Source organism: Punica granatum, chromosome 1 (genome assembly GCF_007655135.1).
Source record: "Punica granatum isolate Tunisia-2019 chromosome 1, ASM765513v2, whole genome shotgun sequence".
In the NCBI taxonomy this organism is placed as follows: domain Eukaryota; kingdom Viridiplantae; phylum Streptophyta; class Magnoliopsida; order Myrtales; family Lythraceae; genus Punica; species Punica granatum.
The window spans coordinates 41,266,581-41,292,182 of NC_045127.1; the positions used below are offsets into that span (position 1 = coordinate 41,266,581).

The following is a 25,602-nucleotide window of genomic DNA, read 5'->3' on the forward strand; positions in this document are numbered from 1 at the left end:
TAACTCATCTTTGATTTGAAAATATAATACAGTACGAAAAAGGGCCCTTTCGATTACGTAATCCATGACCTAACAAAGGAGAAAAGGATTAAACTCAAATTGTTTTGTTAAAATGCAAATCAATTATCTTCAAGATAAGGTTCTTCCCCCCTAATGCATGATACTTTCTGAATAGATCATGCAGTTGGCGCTGTCCATTAGCTGGAGGTGATTCATCATTTACGCCGTGGAGAAGCAAAATTACCTTCCCTATCCGAGGCCAACAAGTTCTTCATCTCTAAAATGACTATTCGGGCCATGAGAAAAGCAATGCTGAGAATATTCAAAAGAAAAAAAGAACATGTTAAAGTATCCAGAACTGCCAAGAAACATGTACCTTGACCAAATAAAGTAGTGTACCTTCATTTCCATCGCTTTAGCAGTGGCAAGTTGCACGATCATTTGCTTGCGAATGTAGCCAACCGACCAGTCTGTCGTAGCATACTCATGAGTTCATTAACAGTGGTTTCGTGTCCCAGAGATAGACAGAAAATTACATTCATGTTTCGAGGCACTTGCAATAATGTATTTCCACACCAACTTTTCATATGAATATCCATTATGTTCCAGCTGCATATCCGATGCTAAAGTAAACATATATGTCCATTATTATTAACTCCTTATCAAAGATTCAAAATTCTTTCTGGGCAATAGAAAAATCGATCACAAGTCACATAAAAAGTAACACTGCACCTATTTCTTTCATGGCTTTTTATGACACAAAAGCGTTAAACGACAAACAAGCAGTGCAAGTTAAGTCTTGGCCGTTAGGATCACCCCGTAATCGTATATGAATAAGCCAAATCAAGAAAATGCACATCCAAATCCAAACATCAAAGACCCGTAAACAAGAATCCAAACATTTTAAAATGTCATAATTGGTACAACGCGTAGTGGTCCAAGCAAGCAGGCCAAACGGGGCAAAAAGAAGGACTTTGCTCACGGAGTCAAAGTCTGCAACCTCATTTTTTTTTCCCCTGATTTGCACCGTGCTATCCAAAAACTTAATGGGCTCCGACTAATCCAATTCGAGCTGGATCGGTCTATTTAGGGGTAAATCTCTCCAACATAGATTTTTTCCATTCATAAGACTCGAACTCGACACTTTGTTTAAGGAGAATAAGCGTCAAACTACTTGAGCTAATCCACGTTACTCGATAAGAAAGTGTGATTAATTTGTCTAAAATCTATCATGAAAAGTCATTGCAAATGCACTGACCGTGTTCCGGATGCAATTCGGCATGAATTCATCGAGTGCAGGGAACAAATCGAGACAATCCGTAAATGGATGGAGAAAAATTTGAAATGTTCGGCCTTTCATACTCTTCAATCAAATGAATGAATTGGTCAAGCCAATCCTGGTGAAGTGTAATGTACGCAAAAGGCACTGACGACATATAAATTGATTTAAGATTCAGAGAGGACAGTGGAGGAGACATTGAAGCGCCCAAAGGATAAGATTGACGACGAAGATATTATTTCAGAGAAAGCTCCACCAGAGAGCGAGAGCGAGAGAGACGCGGATTACCTTCTGATCACAGAATGGACAAACTGAAGTGGATTGTAAATGGAAGACAATGATGTTGGGTTTCCAGTCAACAGAAGAAACAGATAATCGACGAAGAAGACGAGGACATGATATAGCGGGAAAGGTCCCTACCTCCTTTCCTTTGGTTTTTTTCTGGAAATAATATTACTCACAAACTCGCCCTCCAAAAAACTTGAAGTTTTAAACTTAGTTTGGGAGTTCGGTGCGGGTTGTATAAATACTTTTTCTGTCCATTTTTAAGCAGATAACCAAACTAACATGTATTGTTACATGTATATGCGATTTTTTTGGTAAAATACGAGGTGTCTTGGTCTTGCATTTGAATTAGAGTTTTATAGATGGAGAAAATTCTTGATTGGGAGAGTTTTACCCTTAGTGGTTGACATAGCTCAAACTAGATTACTCGGAGTCTGTTGATCTTCTAAATACACTCCGAGGAAAAAAAAAGAAGCAAAAGAGTGGTCTAAACCTATTAATTAACACTACCGATATAGATTGATCCATATGATTTAACATATATTTCTTTTAAAAGCTCTTAGGTTAATTCTTGTGAAAGGAGAAAATTCACGATTGAATGAATTTTACCATCGTCTAGTTCGAATCTGTATTAATTGTCATTGATTGGGCTTCCAGATACTCACATCGAAAAAATTAGATCTATTAGTTGTCTTTAATTCCTATTCGAGTATCTGCTTGGCCCCAGTTACAAAATACTTTCAGTGAGTATTGAATTTTTGGATTGCAGGTAAAGTTAATCCTTTAACAGTGTAGCTTGATTGTGAACTAAATCGCTCCACAAGGTTGACATGTATACTTTTTTCTTTATAAATGATTAATATCTATACTGGATTTAGGAAAAATTACTCCCAAAATCATGAACTTGGCGTTTTTTCCAGATTTAGCATGAGTTTTTTTCTCACAAAAATACATCAACATTCATTTTCTTTCCAAATCTAGCATCCGTCAGCTTTTCATTCATTTTCGTTGACATGGCAAACGGAATGCTAACATGGAATTAAAAGATCTTAAATATATATATATATATATATATATATATATAATGGGTGTAAACCCCCAAAAAATTAGAAAATTAAAAAATGAGTAAACATCAGAGATTATAATCAGAAAATTTATTTAAAAAATCCAATCAAAATAAAAAATAAAAAATGCAAAAAATAAAAATCTGAAAAAATAAGAAAATTTTTAAAAAGTATGAAAAAATGAGAACATTATATGAATGTTAAAAAGAGAAAAAAAATAAAACTTGGAAAAAAAATTATATAATTAAAAAACTTAGAAAATTTTTTAAAAATACAAATAGTATAAAATAAAAATAAATTCAGGAAAAAATAAAATAAAATAAAATAATTAAATATGGAATAAGCGATGTGACACGCAAACCGTGATGTATATTGATTGCGTAATTATCCTCACAAGATTTCCTAAAATCAATTAAATGTACATATTAAATATTTAAGTTAAAATTTTGCCTTAAATTTTCAAAAAAATTAACTTTAACTTATCATGCTTACATTTTATTGACTCAACCCCTCCAAGAAAAACATATCTTCTTCAGTGTTTACCACGTCACTTAGGTTTTAATTTGGTTACCCTTTATTTGCCTTTCAGGTAAAACCCTTTCAAGCTCATTTCTAAACTTTCGCCTCAATTGACACTTGTTCGATCTCCATCAAGTCTAATAAACTCACAGCGACTAGGTTAACCTTGTTTCTAAAACTACCAACTTCTAACAGAACATGTTGGACTTCATTGCGAATGATGGAGCCACATGGCTTTTCCAGATATCGTTTCCCCGTCAATTGTATGGTAAGCTATAGCTTGAGGGGAAACAACTACTGGGATAGTTGCATCGGCTTTATTGGTCACAACGAACTCCAACAGGTTTCACCAGTGTTAAGAGGTTTAAAAGCGAGATTAATCTAGTTATTGTGAAATTGTTGGACTTGATGGAGGTTGAACAAGTGTCACTTCGGACTAAAGTTTAGAGAGGAGTTATGACGAGCTTGATTTAAGAGGCAAATAAAGTGCAACCAGAGTACAATGTGAGTGGTCTGTCAAGTGTGGTAGACAGCAAAGGAGGCATGTCGATCTTAGAGGATCAATTGTTCTCATGAAAATTTCAAAAATTAATTAAATGTAGGTGTCAAAAATCTCATGACGACAATCATCCAATCAATATACATCACTCTTTGCATGTCAGGTCGCCAACACTACATTTAATCATTTTTTTATTCTTTCCCTAAATTTCAATTTATTTTTATTTATTTTTTCTTACTTTACCATTTTTTATTTCTAAAATTTTATTTTAATTTTATCATTTTTCTGATTTTCATAAAAGTTTTCAAAAATTTTTAATTTTTGGGTAAATTACAAAAAAAAACCCAAATTTTGTAAAATATCTCAATTTTGTCATAAATTTTATTTTGTAACAGAAAAAACCATAAATTTTTTAAAATGTCTCAAAAATGACCTCCGTTATAACTTCCGTCAATTTTTGCCTACGTGTGACCTACGTGGACTGTTAAAGGGACCCACATCAGCAGCAAAAATTGACGGAAGTTATAACGGATGTCATTTTTGAAACATTTTAGAAAACTTATGGTTTTTTTGTTACAAAACAAATTTTAGGACAAAACTGAGACTTTTTATAAAATTTGGATTTTTTTTGTAATATGCCCTTAATTTTTCAAATTTTTTTATAATTTTCTATCATGTTTCCTAAACTTTATTAATTTTCCCTTTCTAAATTTTGTTTTTTATTTTATATTTTGCTTAAATTTTTTCACAATTCTAAAATCTTCAAATCTTCTATATTTTCTCTATTTTTTCGTTTGTTCTTGAATTTTTATTTTATTTTCTGATTTTATATTTTATCCCAATTTTTTTCAAATTTTATGTATTTTTTTATTTTTTAATGTTTAGATTGTTTGAATTTCTTACTGCATTTTATATTATTTTTGAATTTTTTAATGCCATGTTAGCATTTGTTAACCACGTCAGCAAAAATGAACGGAAAAACTTACTGATGCCAGATTGAGGAGGGAAATTAAAGTTGATGTAATTTTATGAGAAAAATAGAGTTTATGTTAAATTTAGGAAAACGGGTAAAGTTCGTGATTTTTGGCGCAATATTCCTTTAAGATATAAGATTTTCACTCTAAAATTTCTTTAGGTCTATAGTTTTATAAAATAACTTTTTCTTCTTTATACCCATATTTTAATGATATATTGATAAAACATTTCCTTCTATATTATGTTATTTTTATATGTATTTTATGGTGGGATCGCATATTTATTCCTATCGAGAAAATTTTAAATGATCATACCTCGTAATGATGTGGTGAGAAATAACCAATAAGATTACTTCAACTAAAAAAACTTACCTCAATTAATCGGGTGATTAGCATTTATTATTTAGTTTATTACTATTTAATTGGTGATTTCTCACGCCACGTGGCGAGATAGGATAACCGAATAATCTCTTTTATTTATCTATATATCTATCGATCCATCTATCTATCCATCTATCTATCTATATATATCTATCTATCTGTCTATCCATCTATCTATTTATACATCTATACAAGAAAGTCTCTATCTTCATCCACAATAAGCCATGTGTTGGCTCCTCATTTTTCTAGCCTTTTTTTCTCCTTTTTCAAAATTTCCTTTTTTCTACAATTAAATATTAAATAATTTATATATAAGAAGTGATTATGGGTCCATCTTCACTAGGGAGCAAGTGGGTGGATTTCACCACCCGCAGGCCCCACCCCCTCTCCATTTTTTTTTCAATTTTTTAACTTTTTTTTAACTTTTAAAATTTTAATTGAAGTATATAAACTTTTATTTATGACACCATTTCATATCCGAAAGTACAAACCTAATTAATTTAGGATCAAGCAGGTTAATCCACTAAGAAAAGCTCTCTCCAATCACAAGTGTCAAATCATTCAAAACCAACTCACGTAAATTGAAAAGTTTATTTCAATCACGGGGATCCCACCATTTTTTATTTTTAAAATTTTATTTTATATTTATTATTTAATGTAAGTATACAAACTTTTTTCTAAGCAACACCACATAATAATTCGAATGTCGAACGAATCCAATTAATATAGGTTTGAACAGAATCAGTCCAATAAGGGATAAATCTTATTCTCCAATCACATAAAACCAACGCACGTAGGTAAAATGCCTATTTCAATGTATCACCACTTTAAGTAGTACCTTTTTATTATGATTTTAGAAATGTCCTTTTGTCGGTTAACACAAGGTTAAGCTAATCTGTTGACCGTGACTAATTCTCGCTTGGATGACTTGACTGTGACGACGAGATGCTTTTATTGAATATCGAAGCTCTATTATGGTTAAATTTGTCCGCTTAAAACTAACAGGTTACCTAAAGCTTATTATATTGTGGTCATGTTTTTCTAATTAGATTATTAAAATTTCAAATTTAAATTTGAAGAAATTTTTTTCGACCTGCGGCATCCCGCGGTGTTGCAACCTGGTAAGAAATGAAAATGGATCCCTAACTTCATTCATAATAAGCCATGTGTTGGCTCCTCATTTTTTTGGCCTTCTTTTCCCCTTTTTCAAAATTTCCTTTTTTTCTACAATTAGATAATTATTATTATTTTTCCTTGATGGTTTATAAATGATATCCGGAAACTCAATGGGTCCCAACTAATCTAAGTTCGAGTGTGATCAACCCACTGCACTACAGCGAAAAGGGGTTTTGCCGACTTTTTTTTACCTTGGCCGACGCTATAAACGTTCGAAAAAACACTCCCAATGTTTACGACGACATTTTCTTTTTAATGGCACTACCCGCATTGGGAGAAGCCTCCCGACGCTTTTTAGAAGGCGTCGAGAAAGATGAACCTAGGTCGACGCTCATCCATGTTTTGGCCGATGTTTCATAAGCATCAACTAAGACCATGTTTAGGCCGACGCAAAAAGCTTCGGTCAAAACTATGTCTAGGCAGACGCAAAAAATGCATCGGTGAAAACCATGTTTAGGTCAACGCTACAGAAGCGTCAGCCAAAATCATGTATATGCCAACACAGAAAGCATCGGCTAAAACCATTTTAAATTAAAAAAAATAACAGATTTTTACAAATTAACAATCTGCTGTGCAAATGGTGCTACTACAATTGGTGGCGAACTCGCTTTAGGTAAAAACGTATTAGTAGCTTATATGCCATGGGAAGGTTACAATTTTGAAGATGCAATACTCATTAGCTAGCGTCTAGTATATTAAGATATTTATATTTCTTTTCACATACAGAAATATGAAATTCAAACTCATGTAACAAGCCAAGGCCCCAAAAGGATCACTAATGAAATACCGCATCTAAAAGCCCATTCACTCCACAATTTAGACGCTCTGAGAAAAAAATCTCAACATCACATTCGTTTAGATGAAAAACAAAAATTGCGCTTTCATTAGCCAATCACTGCATCTGTATTGTAAATATGCAGTCACAAATAATCCAACTAAAGTTTTAATATTGATATTTCACCAATAACCGAATATTTTTGTCTGTAAATACTGCATATTTGATTCCTCCATAAACCTATTTTCTTCTCTATGAGTTCTAGTCTTAATAAGAAGTATTCAAACGGAATTTATTTCAGTGGCAAATTAATCCATTTTATCACTGTGGGCAATCGGTTCAAGAAGTCACATGGTAGATCGGAATCAAGCAGTCAGTGGGCAAATTAATCCATTTTATCACTGTAACAGGTCAAGAGAGCAAAATATTTTCTCACATCACTAGTCTCCCCCAATTTTAACCCAAAAAAAAACCCAATGTTTAAAGAAGATATATGGAAGAAATCGAGAAGAGAATGATTGATGAGCAGTCAAACGTAGCTGGTTATTATCTCATGTTGTTGAACAATTAATGAGAATTCGTTTGATTCTTCTCATCATCCCGCCCCCCATGCCTCAATCCTTTCCTCGACCTAGAAAATCATTTGAAATGGAAACCAAAAAAAACAGAGAGAGAGGGCTCTTTCAAATCGGAGATCTTTCAGCTAAGAAAAGCAAAACAATAGGGAAAGAAAGAAAATGGAGAAAAAGGATAATCGATAAGAAAAGGTTAGAAACTCGCTTCTCCACAAAACCTACCCACTCCGTCATTGATGAATGCAGACACTAGCTAATTAAGTATGTATAATTAGCTGAAAGCTCCTAGGAAACCCTAGCAGGAGTTACAGCAAGGAGAAAGCAATGGAAGAGGATGAATAAGAAGGAGGTGATATGGGGTGCAGATGGACGTGAAGAAAGAGAAGGATGAAGGTGGATGCATGGAAGGAAGAAGAAGAAAGAGAGAGGGAAAGAGAAAGATGAAGAGAAATTTCGAAGGGAATAGAAGGGATAGAGAGAAATATAAATTTTAAAGAGATATGTCTTTAAATTTTGGCTCGGCATAATGTTAATTATGGCAAATGTCTCTGAATTTTGGCTGGGCGGGAAAGTTCCCGCACAACCATTTAATTTTTTTCTTAAAAAAGAAAGAGACAAGAGCCGACACTTTGAAAAAGCATTGGCCCAAATTACCTTTGGCCAACTCTTTAAGCGTTGGTCCAAGTTGATCTCAAGTGACAGCATGTTATCCTATAACGAGACAATATGTTGCCCATTTTATTATAATGCATGAATACCAATGGCAAACAGATTGTCATAAGGAGAAAACGTGTTGCCCAAGACTATTATGACAAACTAAACTTCATAAATTTAACATCAACTTATTTTTCTTCAGATACTAGTTGAGATTTAATTCTATTGACATAAATTAACTAATATTTGTAGTTGGATTTGTGTTAGTTGGATATAAGGCGGTACCTCTAACAGGGACGGCTAGTTGGAAGGTAATGTAATTGATTTTGGTCTAACTTTTGAGTGCTCTAGTCAGTCACATACACTACAAACTAAAGGCCATGTAGTGACAGCTGATTGTAAGAACCTGAAGATCTGTCAGTAAAGGACCCTTGGTCCTAATCTGACGGTAAAAGGAACTTTACGAACAGTTTTTGTAGATGTCAGAATAGGTCTCATAGCTATAAGCATATGCCAACGGCATAATCATCGGTGAATATCAAGTTTCACCGATGTTAATTTCTGTCAATACAAACTTGAAAATGATCAGTAAATTACCTTCTTTTCTGACAATTTCTATCAGCATAGAATGACACCTGTCACAATATATTTGACTTTACTAATGGATTATCCCTAACTAAATGACCATTTTTATTTTGCAATTATAGTGATCGATGTATCCGAACAGTAAACTGCGAAAGTTCTACTGATGGAGATTCCTCATCCCTACATAGATTTATCTTATAAATTGAGTCAAACTTGCGAATTTGATGGGCTTTTGGTGATGGTTGCCAACCGTCTAAAATTGATTTTTCTCCATTAAATTTTTTATGCCGATAAGAAATAAACATTAAATCATGCACTGTCTAGTAATACTTACATAATCCTTGAATGTGCGAGAATCACGTCCTTACCTAGCATCTCTAGAAATTATGAACCTATGTAGTTCATTCATGGTATCAAAATGAGTGCCATATTTCAAGTTCTTGCATATCAAGCCCAAGTTACATAGAGTCACGACGTATTTACCAAAAAGAAGTTGCTGGACGCCAATTGAAACACCCATATAAGTCCTAAAAGCAAATGCAAAGCAAGGAATTAATGAAATTTAAAAAAAAAAAAAGATTAGTCTACAAAAGTAGACAAAATGTCGAGTCAAAAGGAAGTCCAACATTGATAAGCCCTCTAATTGGATCCTGCAATGAGAAATAAGAAAATCATGTTCAATATTGTTAAATATATATAAGTTAATAGACTAGAGACTTGAATGTAAATAGTCTTTACTTTCTATTTTTTGTGTAATTAACTCAGTAAAGTAGATAAATAGAGGTGTGTGGCTGATCCAACACAATTCTTACTCTCAATCTCTATGTTCTTCATGGTATCAGAGCTAGGGTTGGGGGAAAATCACAGCTTCAAGGCTCCATCACAATAGTTTATTGATCTCTAACCTTGTTGGAGCTTCCGATTATGGACAACAACTTCTCCCTGTCTACGTCGGAGCTGAAGCCCTAGTCGCAACCTCACCTTGTCTTCAGTTCTTCTATTCTTGCCTTCAGTTCGGCAACCTCTCCTTGTCTTCGTCGGAGCTGGAGCCTTCCTGTCCACTGGTTCTACTCTTCTTGCCTTCAATTCCGCTCTTCTTTCCTTCAATTATGCTCTTTTCTACTGGTTCTGCTCTTTCGCTCTTCTTGTCTTATTGGTTGTCCTCTATTATCGTTGTTGGAGTTTGTCTGGTCTAGGTTATCTCTACTGGAGCAGAGGTTGAATTGTTGTCTCTATTGCTGCTAGCTTCTCAGTGTTTTCTTATCTTCTGGGTTTTCTTTGGTAAGGTATGTCAACTTCTCATGGTATTGTGGGTGTCTCCCCAATCTATGGGAGCCACGTAATCTCCACTGTTAAGTTGAATGGAAAAACCTTTCGCTGATTAGAGAGTTTCTGTTGAGTTATAGTTAATGGGTCAATGACACATATAGCATCTCACCAAGGAAGCTTCAGAAATTGAAGAGTCGAAGAAGGCAACCTGGATTCAAACTAATGCATATCTGTGTACTTTTCTATGCAGACCATTGATCCATTCCTAATGTCTGTGTTCCGCCCTTATAGGACATTCAAATCAGTGTTGACGCGTGTCAATGAGGTGTATACCCGTGATATTACTAAGGTCTATGATGTCCTTTCCAATTTATTTTAGCTGAAACTTTTAGACACTAATATGCACACACATTTGGCCCAACTCCAAGGATTATTTACTGAGTTCAATGAGATCATATCGTACACTATTGACTTGAAGGAACAATAGGAACGTGACAAGATGAAAATGATGATTTGCAGACAAAGTCTTAGGGCTGAATATGAATCTGTTCGAAATCAAATTCTTAGTGAAGAGTCAATCCCTCCACTGGCTGATGTGATAGCTCATTTGATCCGAGTGACTGATATTTCCCAAATTCCAAGTGCAGATGAAGAGAACGCGGCACTCGTCACCGAGTCCAACTCATCTAGTGCAGCCGATGGCAACTGATCTTATCAACCGAGTCCAACTCCAAGTCCAGCCGGTGTTACTTATGCTCACAAGGAAAATCGTGGATTCAAAAGTGGAAAGGGCCGATGGAATCCTTCAACTTGCACTTACTGTGGCAAACGTGGCCACAGTCGTGATAAATGTTATTCATTACACAACTTTCCTCCCAAGATTGCTAATGCTGCACAGATGCAAGTGTCGATTGATACTAATGATGGCCCTCCATCATACAAGGGAACACCTACTGGATAGTCTTCTTCTGTGATTATTTCGGTCGAAGAATATGCTCAATTTGCTCATCTCCTTCAAAACCAGGCAATTCAGCAAGCATCTCAACCTGTTGTTCCTTTTTGCATAGTCTTGTCAGCTAGTGGCATGTCCCACTAAATTCTCTATTAGGCCCATGGGTTCTCGACTTAGGTGCATCCGATCATATCTGGTAACTCTAATTTGTTATCCCACTTCCATAATTCTCGTTCTTTACCCTCTGTTACTTTAACTAATAGTTATGTCTCCTTAGTGAATAGCCTTGGAACGGCTCAACCTGTTGTTTCCATTCCCCTATCCTTCGTTCTATATCTTACTAAGTTTCTTTATAACTTAATATCTATTAGCAAACTAACCAAAGATCTCAATTGCACTGTAACATTTATCTCGGACTCTGTGGTAATTCAGAATTCGAGGACATGAGGAACTATTAGAATGGGGCGTGAGTTTTAAGGCCTATATCGACTATCTACTCCAGCAACATTCGAGGTACTTATTGCTTGCACCGCTGCTGCATCTCCAAAGCATATCAGCAAGGTAGCGCTCCTAACGTCGAACCTCCCCCCGCATGAGTTCGACGCCACCCTCTAGCTGGCGGAGCTCTTGAAGGAAAATGCACAGGGGATCCATTGGGACAAAGCGGAGAGTAAAAGAGAGAGTAGAGAGGGAAATGAGGAAATGAGGAAGAAAGGCAGAGGAAGAGCAAAGCAAAACAGAAGGTAAGAGTACGTAGAGAGGGAAATGAGGAAGAAGAATATAAATGAAGAAGAGACCTTTTTTTTTTGCTGAATAATGCATATTATTAAGAAGAAACCAATTGTTAAATATACAGGAGATGAAAAAAGCAAGGTGCGGGTGATGTATGTGTGTGTCAAGTGGAAGAAGTGGGGGAGAGGCGTTATTTTGATCTCCGCGCGGTTCTCTAATTTTTTTATTAATAATTTATTTATTCATTATCCCTTTCTTTGAATTATCATATTTATCTATTTATTTATTTATTTCTAATTTCTTCCTATTTGTTATGGGCGACTGAAGTGAAAAAGGGTAGATTGTTCATCACCGTCGAGGAAGGAAGCGCGGGGGAAGGGGGTTGGCTAGCTGAGACTTCGCTCTGCCGCCCGTCATTCTTCCTCTTCTTCTTCTTCTTCTTCTTCTTCTTCTTCTTTAACCTCTGCCGCCGTCGTTCTTCTTTTTAATCAGCTAGCAGGGTTAGGCCTTATTTGGCAAATGAGTAATTTTTTTAACTCTACTCCACTTTAATTCCACTCATCTTCAATTTAACAACACAATTATTATTTTTCCCATTTTCTTCAATTTTTTCATCTTACCTACCATTCAATTCAATTTTTAATATTAAATTCTCTCACTATTCATTACTTTTTCCAGAATTCAATAACACAATCATTACTTTCTTTTACTTATTCATTACTTTTTTTTCCACTTTTTTTCATAATTCAACAACACAATCATTACTTTTCCAACTTATTATTACAACCCAATTAAATAGATAAATAAATAAATATATATATATATATATATAGTTGGAATGGAGTTGAGTTCAACTCAACTCCATTTCCAAACAAGGCAGTTTCTAATCTGATACATGTAGTAATTTATATTTTTTATCTTCTTTATTAATTATTAATAAAGTAGACTACCACTGTTGCCATCTACTTATTCATTAGCAACCGTTTTTGCCCCGGGCATATTTTTCCCACCAATTAGCCCCAAACGTTGGCATTTCATCTAACATTTATACCATTCCGTAACGAAAAAGTGACGGAAAACATAACGTCGTTCATAAATTTTCCATCACGGAGGTTAACGGAAGGGTATAAATGTTAGACGGAATGCCAACGTTTGGGGCTAATTGGTGACAAAAATATATCAGAGGCAAAAACGGTTGCTAATGAATAAGTGGAGGGCGACAGTGGTAATCCACTCTTATTAATATGGTTTTTTCTTACCTTACTTATGAATTTTAATTACCAACTGTCGAATACATTAAATACTATATATTATATTCTTTATTATTATTACATTTACGAAAATAAGGAAAAGATAAGACAAAATTAATCGGTATAGGAAGATACAAAACAAAGTCGATTTATAGAGGTATTTCCATAATTGTATCAAAAACAAGATCTCAAGAGGAGAAAAAAAAAGTAAAATCAAAATCCATGGTATTAAAAGACAAAATTGACAATTTGGTCCCTGAAACATACACCTCACGGCAAATTCGTCCCTGAAAGATTTTGTGTACTAATTGGTCCGACCGTCTAAAACGTTTGAACCAATTGGTCCTTCCGTTCGAAAGATCGCAGGTCCTTGACGGAAACGCCTCTAGATACCGTGAATTGGCATAGTTGGTCGCCCCTGCTCCTCTTCTCGGTTTCCCGCTCCAAATTGCCCCAAATCGAGCAAACCTTGCCTTCTTCCAATTCAGTCATCAACTTCCTCCAACTGCCGTAAGATTTTTGCAATTCAGTGTCTCGCCCGTCAACTTGCGATTCAGTCATCAATCGTGGTTGCTGGTGGTTGTTTTTCGGTGAGAAGCATGACTGTTGGTCGCTGTGTAATGCTGTGTCGCCCGTGATCCGAAGTTGAAATCGTGGCTGAACTTGGTAGTGTTTTGATCATTCGTTACGGGTGTTTTGCTGTGTTGTTTTCCTGTGAGAAGCCCGATTGTTGCACATGGGGAGCAGGTCAGTTCAAATCCTGATTAATGGTTTTTCGTCTTGGCGGTTTTGGTTTATTTTAGGTTGTTATGGGACAAATGTAACGTTTTGCAGACAATGCATAAAAATTCTAACCGAAAGCATAAATAGATATAACAATGAGCTTGCATTCTTCTAACACCCATATGAAGTAGTCAATGCATAAAAATTAAAATTGGGAATCAGGTACAGTTCAACACATGAGATAATGGAGAGATGGGAATGTAGAAAGAAATATCCCAACACAAATATCACCTAACCTGGTTTTGAGATACCAGACAACTTGAAAACCAGATAAGAGCATCCATGAATCGCCCGATATAGTTCAATGCAATGCCATTTCTCTAGTTTCTATAGAACTGACCGTAGCAATGTTCCGATGCCTTGGCTATCGAAAGTCTGTTAATTATCTGTGTGTTCCACTTCTATGGAACTTAATCTGACTCTCATTTGCCTCTCTCTCTCTCTCTCTCTCTCGATATATCTATTTATGCTTTCTGTTTGATATTAGATTTATATATACTATATTGTTTGGTTTTATGAAGGAATGATTATGAGGTTGGTAAGGAGGATAATGTTGAAAGTTATGATGTTGATAGGTAGGAGGATCATTTTGAGTATGAAGGTACTGAACATGTTGATTCAAGGGTTTATTGGGATGAAAATTGTATATTTAATGACGATGCTGAAGGTGATTTGGGTGAAGAAGAGCATCTTGGTGATCGATCAGATTCTGAAAATGGGGAGGAGAGAGTTGTTAGATTATCACCAACAACAGCGGATATGGTTATCTTCAGTGATGAAGAGGAAGGCTATATTTCAGAAGAGTTAGTGGACAAGTGTATCACTGATGATGACAAGGGTGAAGAGGAGTTGAGAAAGTACCCCGAGTTTGATGAGAAGGCCACGTTTGGGGAGGTTCAATTACAGTTACACATGTTATTTCCAAACTTAACTATATTCAAGAAAACTGTGACAAATTATAATATAGCAATAGGAAAGGTGTTCAAGTTTGTGAAGAATGACAACGAAACGGTTAGGGCAAAGTGTAGATCGAAATGGTGCAAATGGGAGATCTTCTGTTCTTAGAGTAATGATGTGAAAACTTTCAAAATAAAGAAGTTTGTGGAGCCACATACTTGTGCTAGGGGGTTCAAAAACAAGCAAGCTAATAAGAAATGGTAGGCTGCTCAGCTTGTTGATGAATTAAAATCTTACCCGACAATGTCAGCACATGATGCTTTTGAGTGGTTTAAAAGGTATAGAGGTATTCATGTAGATGACTATTAGATATACAGAGCAATGAGATTGGCCAGAAAAATTGTAGAGTGATCTGAGAGGTTGCAATATCAAAAATTGTGGGACTACTGTGAGGAACTTAGGAAGTGGAATCATAATTCTACATTTGGTTTGAAAGTACATAGACCTACTCTAGAGCTACCACCAATATTTGATAGGCTATACATTTGCTTTAATGAAAATGTTCAGGGGTTTAAAGCATGATGCAGGCCCCTCATTGGGCTGGATGGGTGTTTTCTAAAGGGGTATTATGGAGGACAGTTACTGTCTGCTGTTACTCAAGATGGCAATCAACATTTCTATGTGATTGCAGTAGCTGTTATTGAGCAAGAAAGTAGGGATACATGGAGTTGGTTTTTGACAAATTTGCTTGGAGATATTGGACAGTACAGTGACAATGGTTGGAACTTTATATCGTATCAACAGAAGGTACCTATCAATTAACTATAATTTTTTAATATTGACTAAAACTAGAATATTATTTGACAATAAAGATTCTTGCAGGGTTTAAAATTGGCTTTGGAGGAATTATGTCCTAGTGCTCCACATCGAAATTGTGTACTGCACATATAAAGGAACTTCTACAGCAAATTCAAAACATAGACCTAACCAAGCAGCTCTAGAAATGTGCAAGGAGTGCCACAATGGTGGAGTTTGAACATAATTTGATGATAATGAAGAGAATGAATGATGATGCATGGGCATGGCTGAAGAGATTCAACCCTGACGCTTGGAGCAAAGCTGGGTTTAGTGATTATTCTAAGAATGATAATCTACTAAATAATACTTCTGAGCAGTTTAACTCGAAGATTGTGAAGTTCAGAAGTAAGACAATCATTACGATACTTGAAGAGATTAGATGTTATTTGATGGGGAAGATGAATAAGCATAGATTGAGGGTAAATAGCTTTGTGGGTCTAATTTGTCCAGTAGCACAAAGTAGGCTAAACAAGTCTAGAAAAGATAGTTCATATTGGACTCCTGAATGGGTTAGTGATGCATAGGGTTACAAATTTCAAGTATGGAAAATGCCCCAGTGTAAGGTGGTAGATTTAGGTACTGGAACTTGCAGTTGTAGAATGTGGCAGTCAACTGGGATACCATGTGCACATGTTATTGCTTGCATGACTTACAATAATTTGGAACCCGATAAGTATGTTCACTCATGGTATTCTATTAAACGACGGAGAGCCACTTATGTCCCGTACATTGAACCAATTACTGGTGAAAGTGACTGGCACCTCACTGAACTGCCACCAATTGAACCACCTACATTTAAAATACCATCTGGAAGGCCTAAGCAAAGGAGAAGGCAATCTGAGGATGAGGCAAGCAACTCAAGCAACTCATCCAAGGCAACAAAAAAGTATAGTGAGATTCACTGTTCTACATCTGGAGAGGCTGGGCACAACATTAGAAGATGTATGAATGAAGCCACTAATGATGCTCCAAATAAGAGGGGAAATAGTAGACCAACCAGGGGTCTTAATGCATCTGATTCACAGGTATAATAATGTTGGGAATTGGTGTATGCCCTAGAGGCAATCTATCATCAATTCTGTAATATAACATATATTTCATTATAATACGAGGCATTTTTGTTATTGTGTGGATTGCGCTACATATAAATTTTACACAATAACGTCCTTGGAATAGTAGGTTCCATAGGCATCAAGTGTGATTTGATTCTGAGATTCTATAATGACTGAACACTATTCCTAAATGTCCCTAGTCAAAGTATTATCATTAATTAGGACAACGATAATGCGGTTGGACTAGTGTGGGTGTAGATTGATGACCAAGTCTCACGAGTCATGGATGTGGAGACATCGAGTCACACCGCAGGCATGGTTGTTAAAATCGCGATTCGAATCGTAGAATCTTACGATTCTACGATTCAAGGGGTAGTTACCGATTCCGATTCCATGGCATGAATCGGGAAGGTAGAATCGTGACTGAATCGCGATTCGAATCGCAGAATCGTAGAATCAGACCGATTTTACGATTCTAGTTTCAACCCAAAGTCATATGCCCCCTCCCCCCTCATCTCTCTCATTGTGCAATAGTATTGCTCATCGGTTCTCTTATTTTATGAAAGTTTGAAACTTCTCTCCTGACTGTAAGTGATAAGGACTTGGAAAGTTTCTGGAACTGTTTCGAATTGAGTTCCAGCCAATTCCTGATTGTCGTATGGTCTGAGATGATTTAGGCTGAAATTTTTTGACTTTTTTAGGTGCAACGATTATTCCAAGAAGGAATAGACCAAGAAGAAGTAAGAGAGAAAAAGCAACTTCACCTATAGGATTCGTGACCATGGTACGATATCAATTTTCATTTGAGGTATATCACCGAAAAAAAATAATAATTTTCATTTGATGTTGTTATAGTAGGAGCGCTCTCTTGTGAAGACTAAACACCATCTGATTTTGACGAACGAAATAGGAAGCAACAAGATTTATTATTTGATGTGTACTTCTACTATTTCTAACATGGGATTTGGTGTGTGTGTATATATATATATATATTGTTTTTTTAATTATAGGTAGAATCTTACGATTCACGATTCGATTCTACGATTCACGATTCCACGACCCTAGACCGATTCTAGGTAGAATCGCGATTCTGACAACCTTGACCGCAGGTATATATTAGGAGTAATGTGTACTGGATTGACCCGTCATGAGACTGCTACATGGGTTATTATTTGACTGTCATTTGTAGATCTTATAATGAATATGGTGCAATCGTCCTTTGACTTGAGGTCATCATAGTTTCCTACATGTAATGTTGTATGCTTTGATGTTGTCAAACGTCACCGTAACAGGCTGATTATAAAGACAACTACTAGGTATACTACAGAGCATGGAGAGGAATGTGAGTGACCAAGATAGGATTTGTCCCTTCCACTTAACGGGAACGATATCTCACGGCCACTTGATGGGCAAAGTCTATAAGTGTATGCATGCCCAAATGAGTCGATATAGAGATATCGAGCTCATTTGTTCTTATAGACTTACCCGATAAACCAAGAAAGAGAGATTGAGCCATACTAGGATGACAGCGACCATGCCTTGGGCTCAATAGAGATATAAAGGACAAAGGGATTACACTGCACGGTAACATAGATCATAAGGTTCGTCAAGAAATTGACTTTTCGATTGCTTGAGCAGTAGTGATGCATTGCTAGATGCCACTCACTGTTTGTAATATTGAAATAGTGATTTCGATATTACTGTCAACGTAATCGGGAATCTACAGGGTCACACACTACGACTGAATCGACGAGATAATTTTAAAACACTGAAACTGTCTGATGGAGATTAGACAAGTTAAGGTGCAATCAATTAATCGGATATTTAATGAAATTAAACTTACCGATTAATTAGACTCGATTTACTAGATTAATTGGACCCAATTTATACACGAAATAGAGACACACTGGGGCTCGAACTGAGAGACATGTGTGGTTCTCTTGGTAAGCCATCTATGGCTAATATGCATGGTCATTTCTCACGGCCATTTGTCATAGGAAGCTCATGTTCTTTAACATGTGGCACATCCATGCAAATAGTCAACCCAATTATATGAATTGGTGAATGGCCGTGGGAGTTTATATGAAAAGAAATGCATATGATGCATATTGATGGCCTATGTATGAAGGTGTGTATGTGTATTAATGTTTGAATTAGAAAGTCTGATTCAAAGAGGTCGGTTAATCTACTAGTTGTGAGAATTGCACCGGTGTTTCCTTCGAGCGTTGGCTGCTAGCACCGCCGATCTCGAAGTCCTGTCGAGGATTTCGGCATGGATACAAGTAGAGGCGTCACATTTGGGATGTTCGGTCGACGGTATAAAAGATTCCATGTACACTTTATCTACTCTTATTCTTCTAGTAGGTCTTGGGATCTAGTTCACGAGTAGGAAATTTTGAATTTCTTCTCCTTTTACGCTTCCGTAGGCCCCGTGAAACTAGCAATTGGTATCGGAACCTAGCTAGTTAGAATCTGAGTAGATTTTATGCTTGTTACATATGTGCTTGGTGCTAGCATGACTGTTAGACCTCGACTAGGCTATAGTTGTGTTAGTATAATGATTGTACTTGCATGACTATTAGTGGTATAATTGTTATACATAGGAACTATTATATAATGGTTACATAATAGTAAATGGTGAGATCGATTTAAATATTGTTAAAATCCCTCAATAATATTAAGTCCATAACCTTCCATCGTGTAACGCTCGTCAAGACCAAGATCGATGAGTGTGTAGACCTAGCCCTTGCAGGGTGCCCTCATCTATCCTGGTAAGGCGTGGTGTTTACTGATGGGTCGGACTTAACTGAGCAAGCCTAATAGGATTAGGAGCTCATAGGCAAGGAGTTGGACATCAATCTACAAGGTAGATTGGAATAAGGTGTTATTCACCCAAATAACCAAGAGTTGCATGTGATGCAATTAGGAAAGAGGATTCCTTACCTAAATAGTTAGTTCTGGGAGTCTCAGCCCTCACTGACTCAGAACTTGGTAAAACATGGATCTTGGACAGCTATGAGAATGAGATTCTCCGAATCAATGGTGAAGGTCATTGATTTGATAAAAAAAATAGTAGGAGCAATATTTAATAAAGTCCTCATTAAATATTGTTATGTCATAATACTTATTATGTGTATTTCTGTGGTAGTTTCCATGGCAGTAAACACATCTAGTGCCTTCTGTTTGTGATCAATCCTTGATAAGGAAAAACTATCTGGGAATAATTTCCTGGATTAGTACCGCAACTTGAGAATCGTTCTCACTCAGAATAAAAAGTTATATGTCTTGGAGCAACCTCTTCCTGCGCCTCCGCTTGACAATGCCACCCGAGCTAAAAGAGATGCTTACAGGAAGCATCAAGATGATGCCGTAAGCGTCGGTTGTCTCATGTTAGCCACCATGGATTCAGAGCTTCAGAGGTAGCATGAGAACATGAGGGCGTACGATATGATCGTACATCTCAGGCAACTTTATCAAAAGCAGGCCCGACATGAGAGGTTCGAGATCTCCAAGGCGCTTTTTCAGGCAAAGTTGTCTGAGGGCAGCCTGGTAAGTCCTCATGTACTCAATATGAGTGGGTACATGGAGACTTTAAGACGACTGGGATTTCCTCTAGGTCAAGAGTTGTCTATAGATTTAATTATGCAGTCGCTGCTCAGCAGTTATAGTCAGTTCGTCATGAACTATAATATGAATGACTATAACAAACCATTGCCTGAACTGCTTGGCATGTTGAGAACAGCTGAATAGGATATCAGCAAAGGGACACATATTTTGATGGTCTAGGGGACCAAGAAAAGGGGCAAAGGCAAGAAGAAAGGCAAGATGGCTAAGGGCGCATCCAAGTGTGACTTGGGTGCATTGAAGCCTAAAGCCAAGGTGGCGAATGATGATTACTGATTTCATTGTAGCAACAGTGGCCACTGGAAGCGGAATTATAAGGTATACCAAGAGGAGTTAAAGAAGAAGAAAGGAAGTGAGACTTTCACTTCAAGTATCCATGTTATAGAGATCAATGTATTTACTGCTTCTACATATTGGGTATTAGATACCGGGTGTGGTGCTCACATTTGTGAAAATGTGCTGGATCTAAGAAATAGTAGATCGTTAGCAAAGGGCGAGGTGGACCTACGAGTTGGAAATGGAGCAAGGGTTACTACATTAACTGTAGGGACTTGTCACATGTCTTTGCCTACTGGGCTTGTGCTGGATCTTGACGACTGTTATTATGTGCCTGGTATTAGTAGAAACATAATATATGTTTCTTGTTTGGATAAGAAGGAATTTTATTTCACTATCAAGAACAAGTGTTGTTCTATGTACATGAATGATGTATTTTATGGCAATGCACATTTAAGTAATGGTCTGTATGTTCTTGATCTAGACACACTCATTTATAACATGGAAACCAAACGGCTCAAGTCCAATGATTCGAACCTGACTTACCTCTGCATTGTCGTTTAGGCCATATTAGCGAGAATCACATCTCTAGACTCCATAAGGATGGATTACTGGACTCGTTTGATTTTGAATCAATCGAGACATGCGAACCTTGTTTAATGGGGAAAATGACTAAGGCCCCCTTTATTGGAAAGGGTGAGCGAGCTAGTGATCTTCTGGCTCTCACACATACCGATGTATGTGGACCAGTGAACAAGCTTGCTAGAGGTGGGTATCTCTACTTCATTACATTTACTGATGATTTCAGTAGATTTTGATATGTGTATTTGATGCAACACAAATCCGAATCCTTTGAAAAGTTCAAAGAATTTAAGAATGAAGTGGATAATTAGTTGGATAAGAGCATTAAAGTTCTTCTATCAGATCGAGGAGGTGAATATTTGAGCTATGAGTTTGCTGACTATCTTAGACAGTGTGGGATTCTATCCCAACTGACTCCACCTGGAACACGACAGTGAAATGGTGTAGCTGAGAGGAGGAATCGAACTTTATTAGACATGGTTTGGTCTTTGATGAGTCATGCGGACTTACCGGACTTCTTCTGGGGATATGCTCTACAGACAACGGCTCTCATATTAAACCACGCTCCGTCGAAATCAATTGAAAAAACACCATATGAGATGTGGTATGGGAAGCGTCCCAATATGTCTTTTCTAAAGATATGCAGTTGCGAAGCTTACGTGAAGAAATTATCTTCGGATAAGCTTGGCCCTAAATCAGATAAATGTTACTTTGTGGGGTATCCTAAGGAAACACGAGAATACTATTTCTATAATTCCACCGAGGGCAAAGTGTTTGTCGCTCGAACTGCGGTATTTCTTGAGAAAGAGTTTCTCTTCAAAGGAACTAGTAGGAGGAAATTAGAACTTGGGGAAGTTCTATCACAAAATGACATTGACCAGTCGACGGGTAAGGTTGCAGAACAACCACAAGGTTTTGTGGTACAATCTTCTGCACAGGTGACACAAGAGCCTCGTAGGTCTGGTAGGATATGTCATGAGCTCGAGAGATATGGATTTCTCGTGACTCAAGATAATGACGTATTTGCTCGTAGATAATGCTAAGCCTACAACCTATGTGGAAGCCGTGACAGGCCCAGACTCCGAGAAATGGCTGGAGGCCATGAGATCTGAGATGAAATCCATGTACACCAACCAAGTATGGACTTTGGTTGATCGACCTGAAGGGGTAAGGCCCATTGGGTGTAAATGGGTCTTCAAGAAGAAGATCGACATGGACGGTAATGTGATTAATCACCTTTAAGGGTCGACTAGTGGCAAAAGGTTTCAAACAAGTACATGGTGTTGAATATGACGAAACCTTTTCCCCGGTGGCTATGCTTAAATCTATCAGGATCTTGCTTGCAATTGCAACTTACTATGATTATGAAATCTAGTAGATGGACGTCAAAACTGATTTCCTAAATGGAAAGCTCCTCGAGGATGTGTACATGAAACAACTTGAGGGTTTTGTCGATCCAAAAAGTGCCAGAAAGGTTTGTAAGCTGCAACGGTCTATTTATGGACTGCAGCAAGCTTCTAGGAGTTGGAATCTTCACTTTGATGATGAGTCAAAGAGTTTGGCTTCATTAAGAATGAAGATGAACTTTGTGTTTACAAGAAGGTTAGTGGGACCACGGTGATCTTCCTGGTGTTGTATGTAGACGACATACTTCTGATCGAGAATGAAATTCCTTCTCTACAGTCTGTGAAGATCTAGTTGGGAAGGTGTTTCTCCATGAAGGACTTGGGCGAAGCTACCTATGTGTTAGGTGTCAAGATCTATAGAGATAGATCCAAGAGAGTGCTTGGCTTAAGTCAGAGTGCATATGTAGATAAAGTGCTCCGGCGCTTTAGCATGCAGGATTCTAAGAAAGGATTGTTGCCCATGGTATATGGCATAAGCCTTTCGAAGGCTCAGAGTCCTTCTACTCAAGAGGGATCGCATGAGTAGGATTCCATATGCATCAGCTATTGGATCCATCATGTATGCCATGTTATGCACTCGACCTGATGTCTCATATGCTTTGAGCATGACAAGTCGGTACTAGTCAGACCTAGGTGAGAGACACTGGATCGCAGTAAAGAACATTCTTAAGTACTTGCAAAGGACTAAGGAGATGTTTAGGGTATATGGGGGCGAAGAAGAGCTCGTTGTAAGATGTTACACCGATGCTAGCTTCCAGTCTGATAAGGACGATAGCAAATCACAATCAGGGTATGTGTTCTGCCTAAATAGAGGTACTGTGAGTTGGAAGAGTTTCAAGCAGGAGACAGTAGCCGACTCTACTACAAAGGCCAAGTATATCGCTGCCTTTAACGTCGCAAAAGAGGCCGTTTGGATCAAGAAGTTCGTAATAGAACTTGCTGTGGTTCCTAACATCGCAGACCCAGTGGAACTCTATTGTGACAACAATGGAGCCATTGCGCAGGCTAAGGAACCCAGGTCTTACCAACAATCCAAACATATGCTCAGGCGCTTCCATCTCATTCGCGAGATTGTCGAAATAGGAGATGTGAAGATATGCAGAATACTAAAAGATGAGAATCTCGTAGATCCACTTACGAAGCCTCTTGTACAGCGCAAGCACAAGGCTCACACTAGATCCTTAGGCATTAGGGATATGCCAAATTGGCTCTAGTGCAAGTGGGAGATTGTTAGGAATTGGTGTATGCCCTAGAGGTAATCTGTTATCAATTTTGTAATATGACATATATTTCATTATAATATGAGGCATTTATGTTATTGTGTGGGTTGCGCTACATATAAATTTTACACAATAATGTCCTTAGAATAATAGGTTCAACAGACATCAAGTGTGATTTGATTGTGAGATCCTATAATGACTGGACATTATTCCTAAATGTCCCTAGTCAAAGTATTATCGTTAATTAGGACAACGATAATGCGGTTAAACTAGTGTGGGTGTAGATTGATGACCAAGTCTCACAGGTCATGGATGTGGAGACATCGAGTCACACCGCAGGTATACATTAGGAGTAATGTGTACTAGACTGACCCGTCATGAGACTGCTACATGGGTTGTTACGTGACTGTCATTTGTAGATTTCATAATGACTATGGTGCAGTGGTCCTTTGACTTGAGGTCATCATAGTTTCCTACCTGTAATGTTGTATGCTTTGATGTTGTCAAACGCCACCGTAACGAGCTGGTTATAAAAACAGCTATTGGGTATACCATAGAGCATGGAGAGGAATGTGAGTGACCAAGATAGGATTTGTCCCTTCCACGTAATAGGAGCGATATCTCACGGTCGCTTGGTGGGCAGAGTCTATAAGTGTATGCATACCCAAATGAGTCGATATAAGGATATCGAACTCATTTGTTCTTATAGACTTACCCGATAAACCAAGAAAGAGATTGAGCCATACAAGGATGACAGCGACCATGCCTTGGGCTCAATGGAGAATTAAAGGACAAAGGGATTATACTGCACAGTAACATGGGTCATAAGGTTCGTCGAGAAATTGATTTTCTAATTACTTGAGTAGCAGTGATGCATTGCTAGATGCCGATCACTGCTTGTAATAATGAAATAATGATTTCGATATTATTGTCAACGTAATCGGAAACCTACAGGGTCACACACTACGACTGAATCGAGGAGATAATTTTGAAATACTGAAATTGTTTAATGGAGATTAGACAAGTTAATGTGCAATCAATTAATTGGATATTTAATGAGATTAAACTTACCGATTAATTAGACCTAATTCACTAGATTAATTGGACCCGATTTATACAAGAAATAGAGACACACTGGGGCTCGAATTGAGAGACACGTGTGGTTCTCTTGGTAAGCCATCTATGGCTAATATGCATGGTCATTTCTCACGGCCATTTGTCATGGGAAGCCCATGTTCTTTAACATGTGGCACATCCATGCAAATAGTCAACCCAATTGTATGACTTGGTGAATGGCCGTGGGAGTTTATATGAAAAGAAATGCATATGATGCATATTGATGGCCTATGTATGAAGGTGTGTATGTGTATTAATATTTGAATTAGCAAGTCTGATTGAAAGAGGTCGGTTAATCTACTAGTTGTGAGAGTTGCACCGGTGTTTCCTTCGAGCGTTGGCCGCTAGCACCGCCGATCTCGAAGTCCTGTCGAGGAAGTCGGTGTGGATACCGGTAAAGGCGTCACGTTTGGGACGTTCGGTCGACGATTTAAAAGATTCCATGTACACTTTATCTTCTCTTATTCTTCTAGTAGGTCTCGGGATCTAGTTTCATGGGTAGGAAATTTTAAATTTCTCCTCCTTTTACGCTTCCGTAGGCCCCATGAAACTAGCAAATAATTGTTTATTATGTTAACTATGATAAATTTTGGTTTTGTCTTATAAATGTTATTTTGCTCTTTTGGTAGGTTGAAGCCCAGTTAGGCCCCTCAAGCCCCATTGAAGGATCTCAAGACTCTATCATCCTCGGGCCTAGCGTACCTGTTTCATTGGGATCCAATTGATCAGCTTCACATTCTTCTGCTCAGGTTGATTGAACTCACATTGAGTATTGAAATTTTTTTTATTAAGGGATGCCAACATATAAATGTTGTTTTT

The 25,602-nt window shown here is 37.3% G+C and overlaps 1 non-coding gene across 1 annotated transcript; it reads right to left on the bottom strand.

Moving 5' to 3' along the window:
- Positions 1-7,476: 7,476 nt before the first annotated feature.
- On the bottom strand, positions 7,477-7,557 carry LOC116193400. The gene has a single exon (XR_004154306.1). It is a non-coding gene; the product is annotated as a small nucleolar RNA R12 (small nucleolar RNA).
- Positions 7,558-25,602: the final 18,045 nt, after the last annotated feature.